General features: G+C 38.6%; 1 long non-coding RNA gene across 6 annotated transcripts in view; it reads left to right on the forward strand.

The window, feature by feature from the left end:
• Window positions 1-3,654: 3,654 nt before the first annotated feature.
• The window catches only part of LOC146763901 (uncharacterized), a 69,791-nt gene continuing 52,739 nt past the window's right edge, over window positions 3,655-20,706 (forward strand). For 3 of the 6 annotated variants that reach the window (XR_014951613.1, XR_014951612.1, XR_014951614.1), the window contains exon 1: window positions 3,655-11,103. This is a non-coding gene — a long non-coding RNA (uncharacterized LOC146763901). The remainder of the gene's footprint in view (window positions 11,104-20,706) is intronic. The other 3 variants (XR_014951617.1, XR_014951616.1, XR_014951615.1) reach the window with 3 other exon arrangements.

A 20,706-nucleotide genomic window follows, 5' to 3' on the forward strand; every position in this document is an offset into this window, starting at 1 on the left:
ATTCTAGTGAATATGGGAATATGGGAAAAGTGAGCAAGGAAACAGCTATTTGTTTCCATGCTCTTCTTAAGGGAGACAATGACCTGGTTTGTTTATGCTGTTTTATATGGCAATTCAGACACCTGGTTGATCACTCAGGCCAACACATATGCAGTGCAATTCAGAGTAAATAATTGCCCAAATGAATTTTTAAATGATCTGAAGATCTTATGCACATGTAATAGATACACATGGAAAGTCTCTGAGTGCTGAAAACAGATTTCTGCAGAATAAGATGCTTCTCTTCTGGCTTTTGAAATAAGGAGTGTCATTATAATATAGTATTTAGTTGTATGGGAGACTGTCCATGCTCATTCATAAAATCTTTGTTCCCCATGATTTTGCGAAGCCTGGGAGTGAAGTTTTAGGATCTGCACCATTCCTGTCTGAAAATAATGGATTTTCAAAAGCAGATGGCTTGCAGAGTCTGGATTTCTTTTCAGATAACTTCCAACTGTAAAATATTGTTCCTGTTCTAAATAATAGAAAGAGGAAATTTTATTTTTCTACATAGAAATTAGAATCAAAATTTATCAGTTTAGACATGACCACGCTTTGGAGGAGAGATTTCTGTGAAAGCAAGAGATCCCTTCATGTCAGGGATACATCTAATGAAGTGTCATTGGATTAGCCACATGAGGAAGATTAGCCACATGAGGAAGATTAGTTTGGTTGATGAATTTGAAAGAATTGCAACATCCAGACTGTGTTCTGAAACTTCCTTTCATAGCTGGAAGGCCTGGCTGGAGCACTGAGGTCCTGTCGCTCTGCATGTCAAACGCTCCCTCTGGTGGTGCTGCCTTTGAGGAAGAGGAGGACATTACCTGATGGGGTGCAGGGGTATGAGTCCTGCAAAGGAGGAAGGCAGGAGATAGCACAAGAGGTCTGATTTGTGGAATATCATGCTTGTAATGGAAGAGAAGCAGGACTTGTTGTAGGACGAGCTGAGGTTTTCACGCAGAGCTGCACAACAGGTCCATACTTCAGTGCAGGAGCCAGAAACTCAAGAGATAGTCTTGGCATGACTGCCAAAAATTTTCCCATTTATAATACTTTACCTGAAATTAGTTTTGGATAGCTATATATCTGAAGGCTATCCACCTTCACTGGAAAATTCTTGCTGTTATTAAAAAGCATCATCTGAAAAGTGAATAGTGGGGATTCTTTGTTTGTTAGATTGGTGTTCTGTTTGCTTGTTTGCTTCTGTAGTTTACACTTCCCTAGGTGAAAAAGAAGAATTTTCATAAACTATTGGCTTTTTCATACCACAGAATGGATGGGGCCTTGAATCTTCTAGTGTGCTTGACCTTAAAAACAATTCAGTTATAGTCTATATTTGACATACAAACCCACTTTTTTCCTAACATGTTTTAAGATATTCCCCTTTCACTCTTCAGCAGGACACACTGTTGCTGCACATGAAAGGCTGGGCTCCCACCTGTCCACCTTTCCCTATTTCTGTCTGAAATTCTTGGTTCTCTTACACCCTGCTTAAAGGTGTCTGGGTGGTGGTGCTCTTACCATATTCCAGCAACTTCATAAATTGTCTGCCTAAGAGATGGTCTGCATTTTATGCAGTTTTTTGAGAGAGAGAATGACTGTTATCTCAAAACTGTCATTGCTGTGGGATTGCTTAAGATAAAAGAAAATGCATCAACATATGTGGATGGATGTCTAAAACTGAGCTGTTTTTCTTTTGGGTCCTGGGTGGATGATGACAATACCTTTGGAATCCTCTCTGTCAACATCTGGAAGTCTCCGCACAGTGCTACTCCTGTCCGAATGTGCATATTTGAGAGAACAGGGGGAGTGTGAGCAATTAGGTGAGTGAAAGGTGCAGGTCCTGAGCCCTTAGTTACATTAATGGAGCACGTCAAGCTAAAAGAAGATAAGAGAGTGTTTGAAAATAAACAGCACATGAGCCAGCAATCAATAACTGCCTGAAACATTAGCTCAGTCAGAATCAGGGTTCTTGGCTAATCCAGGACATGTAACTGGTCTTGAAATGCGTAAAAGACTGCTGTAAAACCAAAGGAACAGTGTGTTTTGCCTGTCCAGGACAGTGTAATACTGGAATAACTTGTCTGTGAGACTGTGATGCCTTCATCCCTAGACATTTTGCAGAACAAGCTGGACAAATAGCAGTAGTAATTAGTTTGCATGTATTTGGGACAGCTTTGGACACAGGGAGGAGAACAGCCACATGACCTCATGAGATCGTTTGCCCCATTGTTTTTCTCTGATACTGTGGAATTATTACATTGCTCTTATTCTTCATTGCTCTTCTTTTGCTGCTCTTCCAGATGCTCTCAGATGTGCCTTTGTGCAAGTTTTCTTAGCAGGGATATTTCTGCTGAATGGGATCTTTGCACTTTACTGCTATATTTGGAGTACCATTTAGGTAGGCATCTTATGAACACCAAAACGCTCCTGAAAAGTCAGTGACAAATTTTCAGTATTTTCTGAAGTATACTGCATGTGTTGTATGATTTGTTCCTAAGTAGAGTAATTCTGTTTCAAGTCAGCCAGCAGGGAAATCTTGAAGGACTCATTCATTCTCATTCTGATCTCTGGACCTGGTTGGTTGAAGGAAAGCCAATGCAGCATAGACATGTATGTACATGTGCTTGAAACTTTTGTCCAGTGCACAGTCAGACATCAGAGACCATTCAGCAGCTGCCATGCCTACCTGACTAAGCAGTAAGATACCTCTTTTGTCTTGCATACAGACCCTTCATTTCTGATTTGAGATAAATTGTCAGCAGTATAGGATAGCACAGTGTTACACCTATATCGTGAGCTGCAGAATGAGTCCACAAAACTCTCCAGGCTTACTAAGCAACCTCATTTATTGGAATCCTTGAGACTATGCACATGCTCATAGTTAACCATATGCCCAAGTGTTTTGCTGCAGGTAGGAGGGGGTACAAATAATTTTCCGATATTTCCAACTTGACAACAACTCTCATAAACATCAGTTTATTTAACAAAAATTAGGTGTGGAGCAAAGCAGCTTTGGTAGAATATACCACAGCAGTACTTATGTTACAATTCTGCTATTGCAACAGGTGTACCAGCTGGTTAAAACCAAGGGATCAATAACTAAGTTTACCAAAAACCCAGGTGCTTAGTGATTTGGTGTTGTTTTAGTGTGCCAAATACTACTGCTTTGGCCAAAACTGATCCTCTGAAACAGTATCTTCCAAAGCATACCAATAACAGCCTTATTTTAGTCTCAGACTAGAAGATAAAATAAACCTGCAAAGAACGTTCTTATAACATTGATCTCACTTAAACATCTCTATTTCCAGAAGAATAGTAAGTATTTAAGCCCTGTGTGAAAGTTATTCAGTCAATGCATGCATGAAAAATCAGCAATTGTCTAGGATGTTCTCTATTCCATTTTTAACTTCCCTATAATTTAAGCCAAATGGCATATAAAATGCATGTACAACTTCTTTGAATGTGGTTATGGACCTTGCTGAGAATAGGTTGGAATTATAATTTGTCCCATAGTGCTGGTCCAAAGCTTAGAACAAAATAATTATAATGGGTTCAAAATTCTTCAGGTACATTTATGGGATTGTTTGGGTTACATTTATGCAGTCAAGCACAGATGCATTTGTGCCTGTATTTAAAGAAAATCACGCTGCACATTACCTGTATTTTGGTAATTTAAAATGCATTAATATTTTTGTGAAATCATATGACAGCAGTAAGAGGCGCACTTGGTAAGAGTTACACAGGAATTTTATTTGGAAAATAAGCAGGATCCAATACACAGCAGGGAAAAATTCCTTGTCTTTGAACAAGTGGAAGTGTATCTCTGTTCTATTGCATAGGTATTGCACAGTCCATCCCCAGTGTATGTCTTCCAGTCTGCTGCTGTGTAGCTCCACCAGAGAGCTAGAGAGCAGCAAAACTCATTCCTTGCTGCCCTTGTCCTGAGTAACCTGAGCTCATGACCCTTTGCCAGATTTGGGTGTCTAGTGCTCACACAAAGGCCCATCAGCTTTTTAGAACAGAGGTGCTGTTGCATGTGAACCTCATGATATGCCCAAGGGATACCAAAGGAGGAAGGACTTCCTCTTGCCTGGATTGTTCTTATGGTGACTACTCAACTAGCAGAATCAGATGTAGTGCTCATTGACACCAATGGGAAGACTTTGCTTGACTTTGGTTCTAGGGTTGATCTAGGAAACAAGATGAGTTGGATGCAATATAAAAGTGAAGAAAGATAGAATTGATAAAAAATGAATTAATTTTAAAATTTCTTCAAATAAAAGTAATAAATTGCCATTAAACCTCCTCAAACCAGCAAGTGTCAGACTCAGTCTTTAGGGCACAGTTGGGTTGCTAATTGAGTTAGGAGTGTGGGCAGCCAAATAAAGTGTGACCCATGTCTAGTACAGCAGAGTTCAGATTTTGAAAAAATTGCATTTTTGCCTGACAAATTCTTTCATAGGTATTTAAAGAAACTTTTTCTGAGCATTGAGAATTAAACTCTCACTGTAACAGAAGAAAAACCACATAGAAAAAGAAGGTTCTGTGTGAAATAACTTCTCTTTTTTCCCTTGTGAAGTTCAGCTATGTCATGCTGTTGGATTACAGTTACATAGAGTTACCTCAGTGCTAAAATTGCATAACACCTTTACTTTCTCTAATTTCCATGACATATTACACTCAATAATACAGTCACCATCTTGATGTGTCAATGTTTGTGGTAAGAAATTATTTTTTTTACAGAAGTAAATAGACATGTCTTATTTGAAAAGTAGATTTTTTTTTCACCATATGTAATATACTAGAAACATTTCTGTGTGATTTATTAATTTCACCCACAGGATAATTAAACTACTCACTGTTTGACCACATTTCACCAAATGTTAGGCTATGAGAGATGTTTTTACAGTAGTAACTTAGAGTCTGAATGCAACTTCTAGAGTAAAAATATGTTTTGATTCTTATATTTCCATCATGAGGCTCAGGTGTTTGTGCAAACTGGAGCTTTCTAAATACATTTCCATTCTTGACAGTCAGTTTTTAAGTTCAGGGTTATTCTTTTCCATTACAGTGTGTGATGTCAAACTTGAACTAAACCCAGGTACACAACCCTGAACTCCTTTTCCTTTTGTCAAATGAGCAGAATATAGCCAGAAGTTTTAATGGAGAAAAAAAACCACAACCTAAACCTGGGAAACATCAAACCAAAGTAAAGAATAATAAAAATGTTAGAGGGGATCTCAGGCAGTTTAAACAGTCTATGAAGGTCACTCAATAGCTTACTCTATGTCTTCCAAAGATGTAACAGGCAAAAAAAAAAAAAAAAAAAAAAAAAAAAAAAAGTGTTTCACCTCTCCTACTTGATGGTTCCTCCCTTAATTACTTCCCCCTTCAGACTTTTCCAGCTCCCAAGGCAGTGCAACTGTGTACTTCTATTCAGACCAGCTGCTCTTGAGAACATGGCTCCATGTGGGAACCACACAGAGTCACAACTTCCTGTAATTCACCTTTCTCCTCCCTACAACCCATGACAAACCTTGTATTTTTCAATATTAATGTGCTGCCAGGCCCCTTTTAATATATCTTTTAATACATTTTAATACAAGCCTTGTTTAATATCCTGGAGCCAGGATAGAAAACATCATGTTCTTCATGGCAAGTGGTTCAGCTTTAAATAGGTTCCAGGGTTTCTTTCTCCTGTACACTCCTTCATCAGGTAAGATGACTCCTTCTCCACCTGCCAAGCTCTGCCTCTGTGGTGAGGATGCCCTCTTTATGTGCAGCATTCCCTCTTGCTTTCTGCTCACTCAGCTGAGGGACTGAGCAATACTTAACCTGAATGACCTTTTCTCCATGTCCTATGTTTCCCATGGCTTTTTAAAGATCTTGTGCTGGGGTTTTTATCCACTGAATATATTCCTTTAAAATCACTTTGGAGTGCTAATTAGAGAGGATTCCTTGCTTAGTCTGTATGAATAGAAAGTCATGACCAACCACGATAGATGTCAGGCAACATATTTTAAAGAGGCATTTTCCCTTTTCTCTGTTGACTGGGAGGTGAAATGATTAGTGTGGTAAAGAACTGAGAGCCATCTCCATGGGGTGGCAGACTGAAGACGTGTGCTCTGGCAGGAGAACCAGTACCAGTGGAAATATGATGATCTAAATTCCTGATGGACATTCCTGCACAATGGCATCCTCTTCCTTTGGAGTATGGTGAGGCAAAACTAACATTACTGAAAGATAAGTGCTCTGCTCTAAGTCAAAACAGACTGAAAAGTTGAGTACCAGGCAAAGGTATGTAAAATGACTCACTGTGAGAGGGTATATTCTTAATCTAGATGAGTCAGTCCTCGGAGTGCTGGAAGACCTAAGACTTGTTTCTTCCAGAAATCTGTGGAGCAGTAGTCACAATGGTGAAAATACACTGATGACATCTGCCAGTTCAGAAGTGTAGATCCTGCAGAGCTCATGCCTGGCTGACAGACAAGACTTGCACTCTTCTAGGTAAGAGCTGGTGTGCCTTTTCTTCTTCCCTCATGCTGTCTCCTCCCTAAAATTACCCTGCTTACACTTCCTGTAAAAAATGACTTATGTGTTTGTCTCCTGTTTCAGACAAGCCAAGTCTAAGCAGTACACAGCTTGTGAAAAGTTGTTGTAATTCATGCCAGGGACATCAAGGACATTTCTGGACATCTTTGTGAGCTCATTTATGGATTTTATGACCAGCTGTTTGTCAGGAATGATGAGGCTGTGCACTCAGAAAGACCAGTCCCCTGTAAAGGAACGTAGTGTCCCATCTTGCATTCCTGCTGGTGACAATGCCAGGTCTGAGCAGGGCTTGCAGACCGCCTCAGCAGTCCTGGCAGATGAGGGACATCCGCAGTGCCGAGATGCTTATCCTGGACTACAGCTGTGTCATCACAAAGCTGGAATGTACAGTATACACTTTCCAGGGGCATAGCTCTGAGCACAGAAATGTGTATACCACCAGCGGCACCTGCCCCTCTATGGAGCAGTTCAGCTGTTGCGATAGCTGATGAGCTAAATTTAAAATTTGCACATGCTTGATCCAATTTAATGCCTTCCAAGGGGAGCTTAGAGGGGGGAAAAAAATCCAGCTTCGGGATCTACATTTATGCAGAGTTTTACAATATTTTTCCTCCTTTAATTTTATACTTAGCTGGATTGGAAGTCACACTGTGTTTTTATAGTAAAAATCTTGGTATATTATGTATTATTCCCTTTATTACAATATCTAATATGCATGAAAATAAAGCTGTAAGTTTTACATTATACTATTAATAGTATTTCCCTTATAAATTCTTGCCTTAATCTTAGATATATTATCAAAACTATTTTGCAACACATCCAAAATTGTCAGGGAGCATATTCAATCTTTCTGTAAGCTGAGAAATCCAGTTTCTACTAGATTTAATTCCTTTATCATTTCCTAAGAGTATAAAAAATAATGTTATGACCACATCTTTGGAAAGATATTCAAAGCATTGGAAGCATATGCTAAACATGGTTTGTTAATCATTCAGGGAATTGTGATACTGCATAAAAGAAACACTTTTATCTTGAATCTGTGCCAAAAAGCCTTTTCAAAATTATTCTCCTACTCTGGCAAAGCATAGCAAATCATTCCACCAGAGACATTTCAGGAGTATTTGAGTACTGGCAGCAAAAAAATGACTTGAAGAAACCTTAAAGTCACAGTACCAATATTATTTCATAAATTACAATCTCCTTAGTCAAATATGTGACTGTGTGTGATGTAATTCTTTGTCAGCAATATAAGCTCCAGCATTAGTAATGCAATAAAGTCATCTTTGGGACTAAAATTAAGCCTAAAGTCATGTTGCCGCATTTTCATCCATCCCTCTGTGTAGTGTTATCAGAAGTGAGATTACCCTCCCTCCATGCATCCAAGAGTGAGTTCATTCAGGTCAGCTTGTATATTCCAGGAGTCTTTTCATGCAGTGATAAACTTTGAATAATCACCTATCTTTAAGTATTATGATAGGCAAAGTCCAAAAAATGAGAAACTGAAACTGCTAAATTTGAAACATCAAGCAAGAAAACCTCATAGTAGCACATAAATTGAATTTCCAAGAGCTAAAAAAGGGGAAAATACAGAAAGGTAGACATATCTGTACCATGTTTTATGCAAACAAATGTTTGCAACCACTAAACACTGCCCTGGAGTTATAGTAAACAAGTAATGATAAGAATGGTGCCATGCTGACTAGCTAGTGTACCGTAGGAGGTATTGTGTATCAACAGCCTGGCAGTGTCAAAGCCAAGTTAGAGTAGCAGGAATTTAGCACTTCACAAACTCGTGACCCCAGAAAGGCCATGATGTGTGTCAGGATGGATTCTAAGCAAGGAGGGCGAGGGTGGCACCCTCCCCTGTGCCTGGAGACCATTCTCTGCTTGGTGTGAGAGATATAATTTGTGTAGTGATAGCATCTGACTGGTTCATTGGCGTTTTCTTTTTTGAGCTGAGTAGCTATGTGTCTTCTCTTTCACCTGGCTTAGAAAGACTTAATATGAATTTATATTTCCCTGCTTAGAAAATCTGGTGTACCTATTTATCTGCTATAGAAAACAACCTTTTATTAGCTGTAAGTAAGGACTTACATTCTGTTCTACAAAATGACTATCCTTCCAGCATAATTGCTCAAAACACTGTGGAGTAATTTACTCTTTAGCACAAGTTATATGATAAGTCCTAATAGTATTCCTGTTAACACACAGACAAATTCCTGTTGAACCTGGCATGAGTGTAACTGAGATGTTCATCAAATTCATCAATACAGCTGTGGCTCTGCACATCATACTCTGGATTTCTGAAAGTGAGGCTTTGGTATGTCATTCAAATTACCTGCTCTGATGTTTAGGTTTTTTAATAACTTAGAAGTATTGCAATCACAGTTGAGAGTTTGCATATATTTGTTGTCTAGTGGGTACTTGACAACAAGTTATCCTGTATCAGCGTGAAGTTTCCAAAGGACTGTTTTCAGTCATGTATTACACTTTTGTAGTAATCATAGGGGAATGATTTAAGGCAGGCAAGTGTGACTGGCAGAGGAGCTGTGTGCCAGCTATTATGACTTGAGTGAGTCCGTCTCTGCCACGGGACGGAGGCTGGCCGGCTGGCTGTCCCGCTGGTGGCCGCAGGGCAGACACGCGAGCGGCCGCCCCGAGTCTGTGCCGAGACTGCCGCGGGTGGCGGTGATTGCTGCGGCGTGGGGAGCACAGCAGAGGCACAGAGCACGAGGAAACCGAGGCACAGCAATGAGGGAAGGACACTTGTCCGAGTCTCCAAAGACTTCATCCTGAAGGAGGGCAGAGCAAGTGACACATCTGACCCTGAAGGGGCTACTTTTAAAGGGGAGGGGGAACACAGGGAGGACACAACCTTTGAGCAATAGGAGGGCATTAGGGGAGGGCTGCAGGGTAAGGGCTCCCCAACAGAAGCCAACACGGGGTGAGAGCAGAACTCACAATCCAATTCTGCTTTGAGGAAAGGATGAAAGACAGGGAACACTCCAGAACCAAAGGAGTGTGCTGTCTTTGAGAGACAGGGGTAAGACGAGGGAACAAGACAGGTATACAGGTGGATTGACACACATTTTGGTGGGGAAAACTGTGGTAAACAACTCAGGACTGAACCAAATGGGGTACATAGAAGGAGCCAAATGAGGTACGTAGAACGAACCACTACAAACTTATAACAAGGAATATCAAAACATACTGCAGAAGAACCAACTGTAAAATAACAAACTACCACACTTGCACAAACCCCATACTTCTTATTCCTACAAACCCTCTTTGCTTTTTAAAATCTTGCAGTCACAAGTTTCATGCATTTGGTTTTGCTAATGTTGCACAGAATCTAAAAGTAGGTTAAATGAGATATTGACAAGTTTCTCAGCTCACTCCTTTCATGTTTACTGTTTGAGATAAAATTAAAGTATTGCATTTGTCTTTGACAGCTAAAAACAATGGTCATTTAAGATGCTAGATATCAACTAGAATTCAGCATGTGAGGTCAGGTAAATACTAATGACAACGTTTTCCTTCTATTTCCCTTGCTGCTCCCTCTCTTTCTTGGGATATGATGTTCCCACTAACAACCCTCCCTTTTCTTTTTCAGAGTATTCAGAATCGAACTACATGTACCAAACATTTCAGACATGGAAAACCAAAGTGTTAATCAGTCACATTAACCCATGCAATTTCATGCATCTGTCATATGAGAAGGTGAAAAGGTCCCAGGACGCAGCTAAGAACTATCCTAAAAGAACAGTGTTGAAAATGCAAAGAAAGAAAAACAAGGCTATGCCTCTAAAATGTTGTCTGCAGCATAACTTCTTGTTTGGTTCTGCAGCGTGTTCTGGGCCAGCAAGTAAGGGAGCACATTTAGTACTCTTCTTGTGAAAGAGGATCTCAGTTCCTGGCAGGGGAGGAGGCACAATGACCTCCGCTGTCTTCTGTGGCATTTCTGAGAAGTGCCTGCCAGCACAGCCTATGCCCTGAGGGCAAACACTACCTCCAGGGCAGGACTCCTCTCTGCAGCCTGCAAAAAGACCTGACAGCCAGTGAAGGACCATTCTATGGTATAGACAGACATTCAGGGAGAGCAGGACAAAGAGCCGGGCCAAAATAACCAGTGTCTAAAGAAGCCCACTGCAAATTAACTATTGAGAATACGTCAGCTTCAGGATTTCCTGGAGTATTTACAGTTCTGGCTTAGTAGAAGCAGTGATCTATAGCCTGCAGTTTGATTATTGTGTTACTATGCTGCATGGCAGTGTACTGTAGAATAAATACAGTAACAGGAGAAAGAGAGAAGAATATGGAAAAAAGCAAGTGAACATACTTAAAGACTCTAGGGACTTAAATCGTAGACTCTCATTGGAGTCAATGGAAATCTCTTCTCATCTAGAAAGTAGGTGAATGGCAGAGAGCACTGAACTAAAAATTTATGTCCTCCAGTGAAATTTAACTAAATCAAATTGGTCCTGCACTTTTCCTTTTTAACTTTAAAAGGTAAGTTTTCATGGTGTCATGACAGACCTTGAATTCCTAACGCATTTTTTATGTAATGCTCCTGAGATTTGAAGTTTTTTGCCCCAAAGTGCAGAGTGCTGTGGGACAGTGGTGTTTGGTTAGAACAATGTTAACTCAGTCTTTTCAAAACGAGTTTTGTGAATTTTCAGTTCATTGCTTCACTTGGGATGTGGGTCTTGACTGAGCAAACCCTTCACCTCATGTGAGCTAGACAGGATATGGATTGTCCTTATACTGTCACCTGTTTAGAGATTTTTTTAGTAGAAGCAGGCCAAACACCATATTTACCTGCTGTAGCTTCTCTGAATATTTTGCTGTTCTCTGTGAAAAAAAGTTCAGCTATTTATTCTAATAACATCTCTGAGGTTAATTCATATGGATGATGTCTTTCTTTGCTTGGCAAAGTAAATTTGTCTTAAAATAAACAGAATTATAACCATGGGGGAAAAAAAAAAAAAGTAAACGTGGTTGGTGTCAGAAAAAAAAATCCAGTTTCTTCAATACAAACAAAAATAATGAGACTGATTTGAAGTAATCCTTACCAAGCCTTATGAGTACTATTTATTGTTGAAGAATGTAAGGCTGCTGAAATCAGGATTTGGTATTAATTTTCTATAAACATTTCTCATTTGTTTTCCATAAATTTGAATTTCTTGCAGGTTTTGCATATTTAATATTTCAAAATGTAAGAGAGAGTTTGAATGCATTTTTTAAAAACTGAATAGACTTTCAGAGAAGTTTTGTTAGTTTTTTGTTTTATTTGTTTTGTTTTTTTACTGAAAAGCAGTGGAAAATAGTGCAGGAATAACTACAATATAACAAAGTCATAAAGTAATAGCAGAAAATTTCAGACCTTGGTGTGCATTTGTGGGAACCAAAGCAATGACTGGCCTAAAGTACATATTTTCAGAGTGTCTCACACAATATCCTAAAAGCATGCTAGATAGTCTGCTCCGAGCTGCAGGTAAGTGCAGAATTACTTGGGTAATTGTAATAGAAATTTTCTGGGAGAGGAAATAGTTGCTGAATGAAAGGAAAGTCAAGTGAAATTTCAGAGATATGTGTTGGCTTTGCTACTGTTAAGACTTTCATCTATGATTTTAATCCTGGAATGAGGCATCTATTCAGTCATTCATTTATTCACATTTCTGTGACTGCAATTTGGGACATCCTGACAAGCAACCTCTGTAGTTTTTCAGGCTGACTTAAAAATTTAATGGAATTATACAGGAACCTAATGGAGAGAATCCTGGATCATCAAAAAAAATCTTGGGAACCAGATAATGAATGACACACTTTGATTTGTTTAATCTGGGTAGGAGGTAGAGAGCAGGCTTAAAAAGCACAAGGGATATTTAGGTTAGAAGAAAAACTTATTAGTGGAACATTACAATATGAATACTGTATTCCTGTAGGTCTTTCAGGAACACATCAGATAAACACTAGTTAGGAATTTATTTAGTATATCTGGTGCTGCTCCAAGTATAAGGCTTCTGATGCTCCTTTATTAATTTTTTTTTTTTTTTTTTTTTGCAACAACAGAGGGTTTTTGAAACATTTTGAGGATGGGTGACCATAGGAAAGAAAACATTTATTTTTATGCTGTAAGCATATTTACTCCTTTTTTCTAATAACTGGCATTAGACTCTGGAAAATTAATGGATTCATAAATAGTTCGACTAATGTGTGAAGGACTTGAACAAAAGCAGGACTGCCATTGCAGTAGGGGGTCCATCCTTGTAGCACAAAGCTCCAAAAATGCTGGTGCACTCATGTCTCATGCAATGGTGCTATGGCTGTGACTTTAATTTTTATGGCCCTTCTGAAAACTGCAGTTGAGACCTAGGACCTAACTAGGCATCAATCCTGCTGGGCTGGCAGCCAAGCCTGGCACGTTTGTGCAAGACAAACAATGCTGTTAGGATGCCACAGCCAGATAGAAGAGATTAGGGAGCACACGAGCTCCTGTGTGTGTCAGTTCTCCCAGGACAACATACTCTGCATGTAGGTGTGCACAACTCTCCTTAGCTGTTTTATGCTCAACTTTGAAAGTGGGTACTTTGGTAGTCAAGGTGAAACAAGAATTAATAGAAGGCATTCCATTCTCCTTTTCATAGAATATACTGTAAAAGTGAGAGAAAAGTGGTCAGCAACCTTTGTTCTTCTCACTTTTTTTTTCTCTCAGTCCTTGTAACATCCTCAGCTTAACGGTTTGGAAAGTGATAAAACCACAGACTGTCAAAATCAAAGAACAGAAAACTTACTGCACCCATTTGACCACACGGTTCAGATGGCAGGAACTGAGCAAATATTTACCTCACTAGAGTATTTTATGAAACTCTCATTAATGAGGCTGAAAATTTGCCCCTCTTAAATGCAACTGCTTAAATATTTTATAAAGCAGTTTCAGCTGAGGACTAACACAGACTCTTTCACCTTGGAGCAACTGAATTGAAACTTCCTACTGCATATGCTATAAATGCAAATATTTTTAAATTAAGAGAAGCTATGTTGCTGACAAAGGCATCAACCACAGGTATGGTCCCTGGCTCAAATAAATTTTTGTGTATCTATTGATATTTAAGGCTTTGTCAACTTTTTACTCCACCTGTCTAAAAGTTCTTATCACTGCTGTGATAAGAACATACGACACTGCTGTGTTGCTGCAAAAGGAATTGTTGATATCACAAGTTCATGTTAAGTGGTCTTAAGAGATTCAGAAAACTCCTTTCAGAAGGCACTACTGGTAAGTGATGACTCATACTTTCTGTATGTGTACATCCATGTATGTCTATAAAAATCTGTGGACTCATCAGCCTGTGCACAGTTCCCAGGGCTCTGAAGTCTCTGCCCACATCTCTTCATGCAAATAATTTTAGAATAGAAATTCTGAATATCACTTCATTCTGATTTTAAATATACTATGAGCACCAAGAAAAATATGATTAAGGAAAAATATATACTTATTCACTATCTTTATATACTTTAAAATAAGGAGCAAGGTGTAATTCTGCAGAAATACTCTACAGATTGAGAAGTTTTTTTGGTTTTTAGAGCCATCTACATTCCAATTAAGAATTCATAAGAGGTGACATTGGACCCCTTTGTTGTCCATAATGGCCAGCATATCTTGACCCAATTTGCTTCCTATCCTTTAAGAAGATTTTTATCTATTCACCAGTGAAACATAACACTGAGGTTTTTAAGTACATGACACGTTTCAGTTTTAATTTCTCAGAGTGGGGCTGACACATCAGAACACCTTATTTCCTTTAAAATGCATAAAACCCCAAGTAAACATGAATATAAAGACACTACATAAATAATGACATTTTATTTCTACCAAGTATTAAACAAGATGTTAAAATAAAAATTAGACTGGTATTTAAAACCATGTGGAAGGTTATATTTGAATAGCATGAGTAGTTGAAAAGCATAAAGAGAACACAATCCTAATTTCACCTTTTCTCTTGTGCTTATTTTTCTCAGTGGCTGCAGTGCACAGAAGCCACATGTGTGCACATGCATGTACACAGAGGATGGCTCTGACTTGCCCCATGACACATGCAAAAGAGAAACACTGTCTGACTGGCACAATCTACACTTGGCCCAGGATACTCACCCAGGAATAGACAAAAAGTGTCTTTGAGGCAGAGGGGAGAAGTCCCCAGCTGGCTTCCAGGCCTGGGCAGATACCACAGAGTGCTGTCAAGCGCCCTCACAAAGCAGTGCTCCTCTTTTTCATCCCAAATCTCTGCCATCCTTTATCCTGTCCCAGATGTCCTTTCACAACTGCCCATTCCCACCTGATTCATGTTTGTAATACTCTCAATTAAAAAATTAGTAATTAAAATGAAGCCTTCTTTTTCCATATTACTCCCAGACATTACACTGCTCCATCTGCCCATTCCCAGACCCCTTCTTGTTTTTAAAAGACTCATTAGCATGTGATCTTGTCTCTGCCAGGATACCCCAGTGCCATCTGCTCCCTTCCTAGATGATCAGTCTCACCCAGATAGCTGTTTACCACACTTAAAAATCTGACACATTTTCTAAGCACTGGTCTTGGAGGATGCTGCTGTATTTCTCTACCAAAGTCAATGGCTATCCAATGGCTATCAGTTTCTTGCCCCATTGACCCTGATCCTTAGATGGCCTGATTCATTCCCATAACTGTGGGGTTTTTGTGATAACAGCAGATCTGTGTCCCTCAGGCTATACAACTACACGCTGTGCTACAATTTATTAAAGGCATTTAGCTTCTTGTGCAGGGTCCAAAGACTGAAGTAACACCTCTCCAAACTCAGCATTCTCTTTGTGGGAACAAGTGGTGTCCATCTTAATTCCTGCAGCATAAAAATACTAAGTTCATGTTGTATTGCTTCAAAGAGTTTTCAAAACAAGGCTTTTCATTTTACCTGTTGGTCCTCATGGTTATTTTAATGCATGCTTATAAATAGGAGACGTAAGAAGTGTAATGCTGAAAAGTTATTTTAGGAAAACAGCAACAGTGTTTACCTCTGTTGTCTGAGAAATGTATTGCGGGAAAAGCTATTCAAGCATCCTTCCAGACATTTGAGCACAGGAAAAATGGGTGACAGGTGATATTTCACTATAGGTCTTCACTATAGGCCTATTCCCTTCAGTGAAGTGGGATCTGCTGTGGTTTCCCATGCCCAATTACCTTCCCAGGAATGATCTGGGTTCTTTCTTCAGTAACTCAGACTTCAAAAAATATCTGGTCATTATTTAAGATCCAGGAGTTTCATGTTCAGACATCTTAATAGCACAGCAGTGTGTTAATGTCCTCCCACAGAGCCCACGACAAGCTCCACATTTTACATGGGACTGACCCTGTTTTAGATAACAATTGGACCAGAAAAACACAGGAGCTCTGTAGGTTTACACAGACATACCCTTAACACAGGGAAGTAACTTCCAGTGCTAATTATCATGGAGTTGGCCCCTTTTAAGATCCAACTCTGCAATACTGGGAGAAAGTCTTGCTCCAAATCACTTAAAATAGGCAACTAAATTTGAGATTAGTGAGTACAAACACCTACAAAGACTTAGAAAGCCATAAACAACTAAGTTTTACATACATTTTTTGATAGATCAATGCTGGTTATGAAATCTGTCATTGCAAATGTGGTGGGTTGTTAAACCTGAAAATATGCTCATTCACTTCAGTGGAGTTTGCCCTTGATGGAATTTGAGAGCAAGACAGGGAGAACTTGTTTCCTATGATTTGTACATACACAGATTATTACTGGGTAAATATTTTCAGGAATTATGTAAACTGAAAAAGCAGATTTTTAACTTGATAAATGAGTGTCTTCAATGCAGTAGTGTTTTGACAATATGCATAAAGTTGCTGATGCTATCTGTGAAGAGTCGCAACTGCTTTTAGCACAAATGAAAGCTAGGACCTGAGTTATTCCTCCTCCTTTTCCGTGGCTGGACTTTATATACATATTTCTTAGAAGTACTTTTTGAACCCTCTTTCATGTTTGTATGTTTTTCTTCCTGTCCTTCTCCTCCAATTTAACTGAAATTGATTTAAAAAGAAAAATCATATGAAAATCTCTATTATGCTTTCAGAGAAAGAATTTATTGTCATACTCCCCCATATAAACCAATCCCTTCCACTCTTTCTCTAGTACTGTAATGTATGAAAGGAATAGTAAGAATATGGCTTCATTGGAATCATATCAGCGGGACTTGGCACACAAACTCCTTCCCTTGCTTTCCTCTAGACTGTGAAAATAGGGCAAACCCTGTAATTGGTGATGGAATTCTAACCTGCCTTTAAATTTCCCACATTTAAAATAACTTTTGTAAAAGTTTGGAAAACACTGCAAGACTGACAATGACTTGTGCTGACGTGGACCTTGTGGGAACCCACTTTGTGAAAACTTCAGACAGTGATGATGAGTTTAGCTTCCTCGCAACCCTTAGCAAAGGTTAGGCCATAAATTCTTTGTGTAGTGGCCCTGCCTCCTTTGAAAGCTTCCTAGCATTCTATTCCTTGTTCCTGTTGCCAGATGGGATCCTGTGATTCAAATAAACAAGGTCATTTTAGGGGATAACATCACTTTAGGCAAGGTATGCCTTCTTTTCCAAACAGAACTTCCTAGCTGTCTAAAAAAGAGAAAGCTGATACTTTGACTTTACTGGAAATGCTCCCTGAGTCACTATATTGCATATATATATATATATATATATATATATATATATATATATATATATATATAAAACTATTTTTATAGCTAAGCAAGGATTACTGTAACATGAAGATGGACCTAAACTTGCCCTAATTACCTAGAAACTTTAACAAATTCCAATAATCAGGGGAAAAAACCCCATTAAATAAACCTGAAACATTTCAGTGTTATGCATGCAACTTTCAACCTGAATGGCACTGCAATTTTAGTATTATAAAAGTATAAAATCAGATACAAAAGAATCCATCCTCATTGCATAGTGCCTCTAATGTACTTTGAATACACACATTTCATAAATAACCAGATTACAGGCACATTAAATATAGACACATATTACAAAAAATTATGTGATTCCAGGTTTTAAATTTAATATAAGCTCAAGAGAAGTGGTTTCTGCACATAAGCAATCAGTACTAAAGAAAAAGACTGGGATAAAAATGAAAGTCTTAGTGATCACATATATCTGGATACTGATATGAACTTGGCTCAACAATTAACTTTGGTTCACTGAGGCTTATTTTATTCACTTTGCATTTAATATTGATCATGAGATATTTACTACAGAACTGAGTTTTCTGATTTCAGTTAATAACTTTTGGTACTTTGCCTCCAAAACATACCTTTAGAGTAGGGGCATGATGTCACCCAATTCAGCATCTCGCCAAAACAATTTATTTTTCTCAGTCGCTATTCCCTGTCACAGCAGGTTCACATCTGCAAATGGTCATTGTGCTGTATTTTATGGGGGTTTTTTGTTTTCTTCCCCCACTTCAATTGGTAGCTTAGCTGCATAAGTGCAAAATTTATATAGGAAGATCTGTGCTTCAACCCAAATCAATGGTCACTGTTTTCTGGTCATCTACACTGAGCTGTGCTGTGCTGCTGCATGTTTGTACTTTTCTGCAGTATGACTGGATTTATTAGTATGTTTCCATAAATGAGTTTGGACTTGTGAATTTCATCCTCTAGGCCAATTTGTTATCATCATCATCATCATCAATCATCATCATCATCACCAATCTTCATCATTAAGATTTTTACCCCTATGAGTTGAGTCTGCTGCTATATGCTTAGATTTGGCCACAGTAGCAGGTGTAAGCTGAGTCACATTATTCTTGAGTGCTGCCATCTACTATGTGTAGTAGAAACTTCAAGTTGGTGCTTGAATTCCTAGCATGTCACCTTGCCAAGTGCTATTACTTAGAATTGTTACTGGACAGAAGGATGTGGTAGGCTGGAGTAAAAGCAAGGAAAGATGATGCAGGAATTGGTTGTATATGAAGCAGTTTCTCATAAGTGATAGTTCTGTGACTTGACCACTTCATATTTAGGTTCAAAGCCACTTTAGCTTAAAAAATATATATATATATTAGGAGTGTGAGAGTCCTCCTTTCCTGTCAGACTTAAATATTTTTATGACTGTTTTGCAAAGATGTATAGGGAATGGTGCTGCATAACAGCATCTTTTGAAGAAACACAAATCTGAATGACATAACAGCATGGTTAATTACAAACCCTCCCGTCATAATGTTGGGCCTATGTAATCAATGCTAAATACACGCTATCAGTACAAAGTAGTTTCATCAGGGTAGAAGAAAAGAGGAAGTCATAGAAGTAATTTTTTAAAAAGTGCATTATTTTGAAAAGACAGTGAGCTAACATTCTGTACAATGGAAGAGAGGTAGTAAATGCATAAAATCCCCTTATTGCCAGTTCCCCTCTGTGGTGACTAACTGTACCATGATTTACTGTGCAGCCTTGAACATGAAGGAGAAATTAAATTCATCACCTTCTGGGTACTGTCATAGTAATTCTTAGGTGTTTCAAAGCAAGGGTGGAATGTGATTCATTCATATTCATTCACTGAGTATGCCAAGGGAGTACATAAAATACCTTCCTTAACCACAGAGGCAGCATTATGAAAATATATAAAAACATCAGTAATACAATTGGTGAACAGTGAGACTTTGCCATATGCAGTTTGATGTTTGAAAAGCAAACCTCCAACATGTAAGTGCATACAGGCAAAGTGTGTGTTAGTATGCCACATATTTTGTTTAAAAACCTCCTGAATTCTTCATTAGGGACTTTATATTGAATTTCAGATATTGAAAAAAAAAAAGTTGACTCTTCAAATAAAGTTTTAACGGCTATATATTCACGATATTTTCTAATTCTGTATTCATCTGAACGTACATCAAATGTACTGAAAATCCCTGGGCTGAGGGGAACGCAGGAGATCCACAAGAGGCTGTTGCACGTTGTGTGTCACTGTGCCTTTGTCTCTGCCAGCCAGACTGTTTCTAGGAAGGATGGATAATTCAATTTCTATAGCCACCACACTCTGCTGGCAGCTATCCAGACGTGGTAATTGCCTCTGAGTATTCCACCATATCCAGGTGGTTCTTCAGCAAAAACTCTGTTGTATGTATGTCCCAAGGGGAGCATTGCTACACAGAGCCATGAGCAGATTATACCCCTGAATGTGGACATTCTAAATGTAGAAATGAGAAGAATGATTTCTTGTTTTCTGAAACTGTCTCACAAACCTGCAGCAGGCTTGCAGATAAGGGTTAGCTCAGAGTTAAAGGTTATGTACTGAAATAAAGTCTTAATGGCTATATCTTAATGATATTTTCTAAGTGAAACTGATGATTCTACTGCACAAAATGAAGCTATGTGATTGTACAGTATTAGAATTGTGCTTATTGTGTTTGCTTAATGAAATCAGCACCTTTTCTCCTCAATTTGTGTTGATCTTGGTGAGCAAAAGCAGGGGAGATAGAGCAGTGATTGCATGGGCTTTTTTGTGGTTTTTCAGTGAAAGTCTATAATGCCAAGCACAAGGATCCTCTGTAGCTACCTACCTTTCTACCTGCTCATCCTCATTTGTGGGAAACTAATTTATCTGGCTGTACTCTTATAGACTTAAAAACATTTTTTTTTTTCCCTCAGAGAATGAGTGTTATTATCCTATACAAACCTTGAAATGGATATGAATTTATAGAATAGGTATTCCCCTTACTTAGCCTGAAGGTATGACTTGATAAAAAGGCAGTCCAAAAATGCATTTGGGAAAGGTAGGGTCAGTACAAGGTTAAATGAGGGGAGAAAAACTCCAAAGAGGTAGAAGGAGGATGGTTGAAGCCTAAAGATAGCTTTATGTTCAGCTCATTTTCTTGAAAAATGATGATATCCTTTAATAGCTACATGCTTTCATAGCTACACTGTTCTGCACTACCTGGTAAGACTCATATTCCAATGCAGTTATGTGTACATTAGTGACAGACCAATCTTGAATAAGAGATCTGCAGTTTCTGGGAGAGTTGGATACAAAAGCACATTATTAAAATTTGAC

This window comes from Lonchura striata, chromosome Z, assembly GCF_050655825.1.
Source record: "Lonchura striata isolate lonStrDom1 chromosome Z, ASM5065582v1, whole genome shotgun sequence".
In the NCBI taxonomy this organism is placed as follows: domain Eukaryota; kingdom Metazoa; phylum Chordata; class Aves; order Passeriformes; family Estrildidae; genus Lonchura; species Lonchura striata.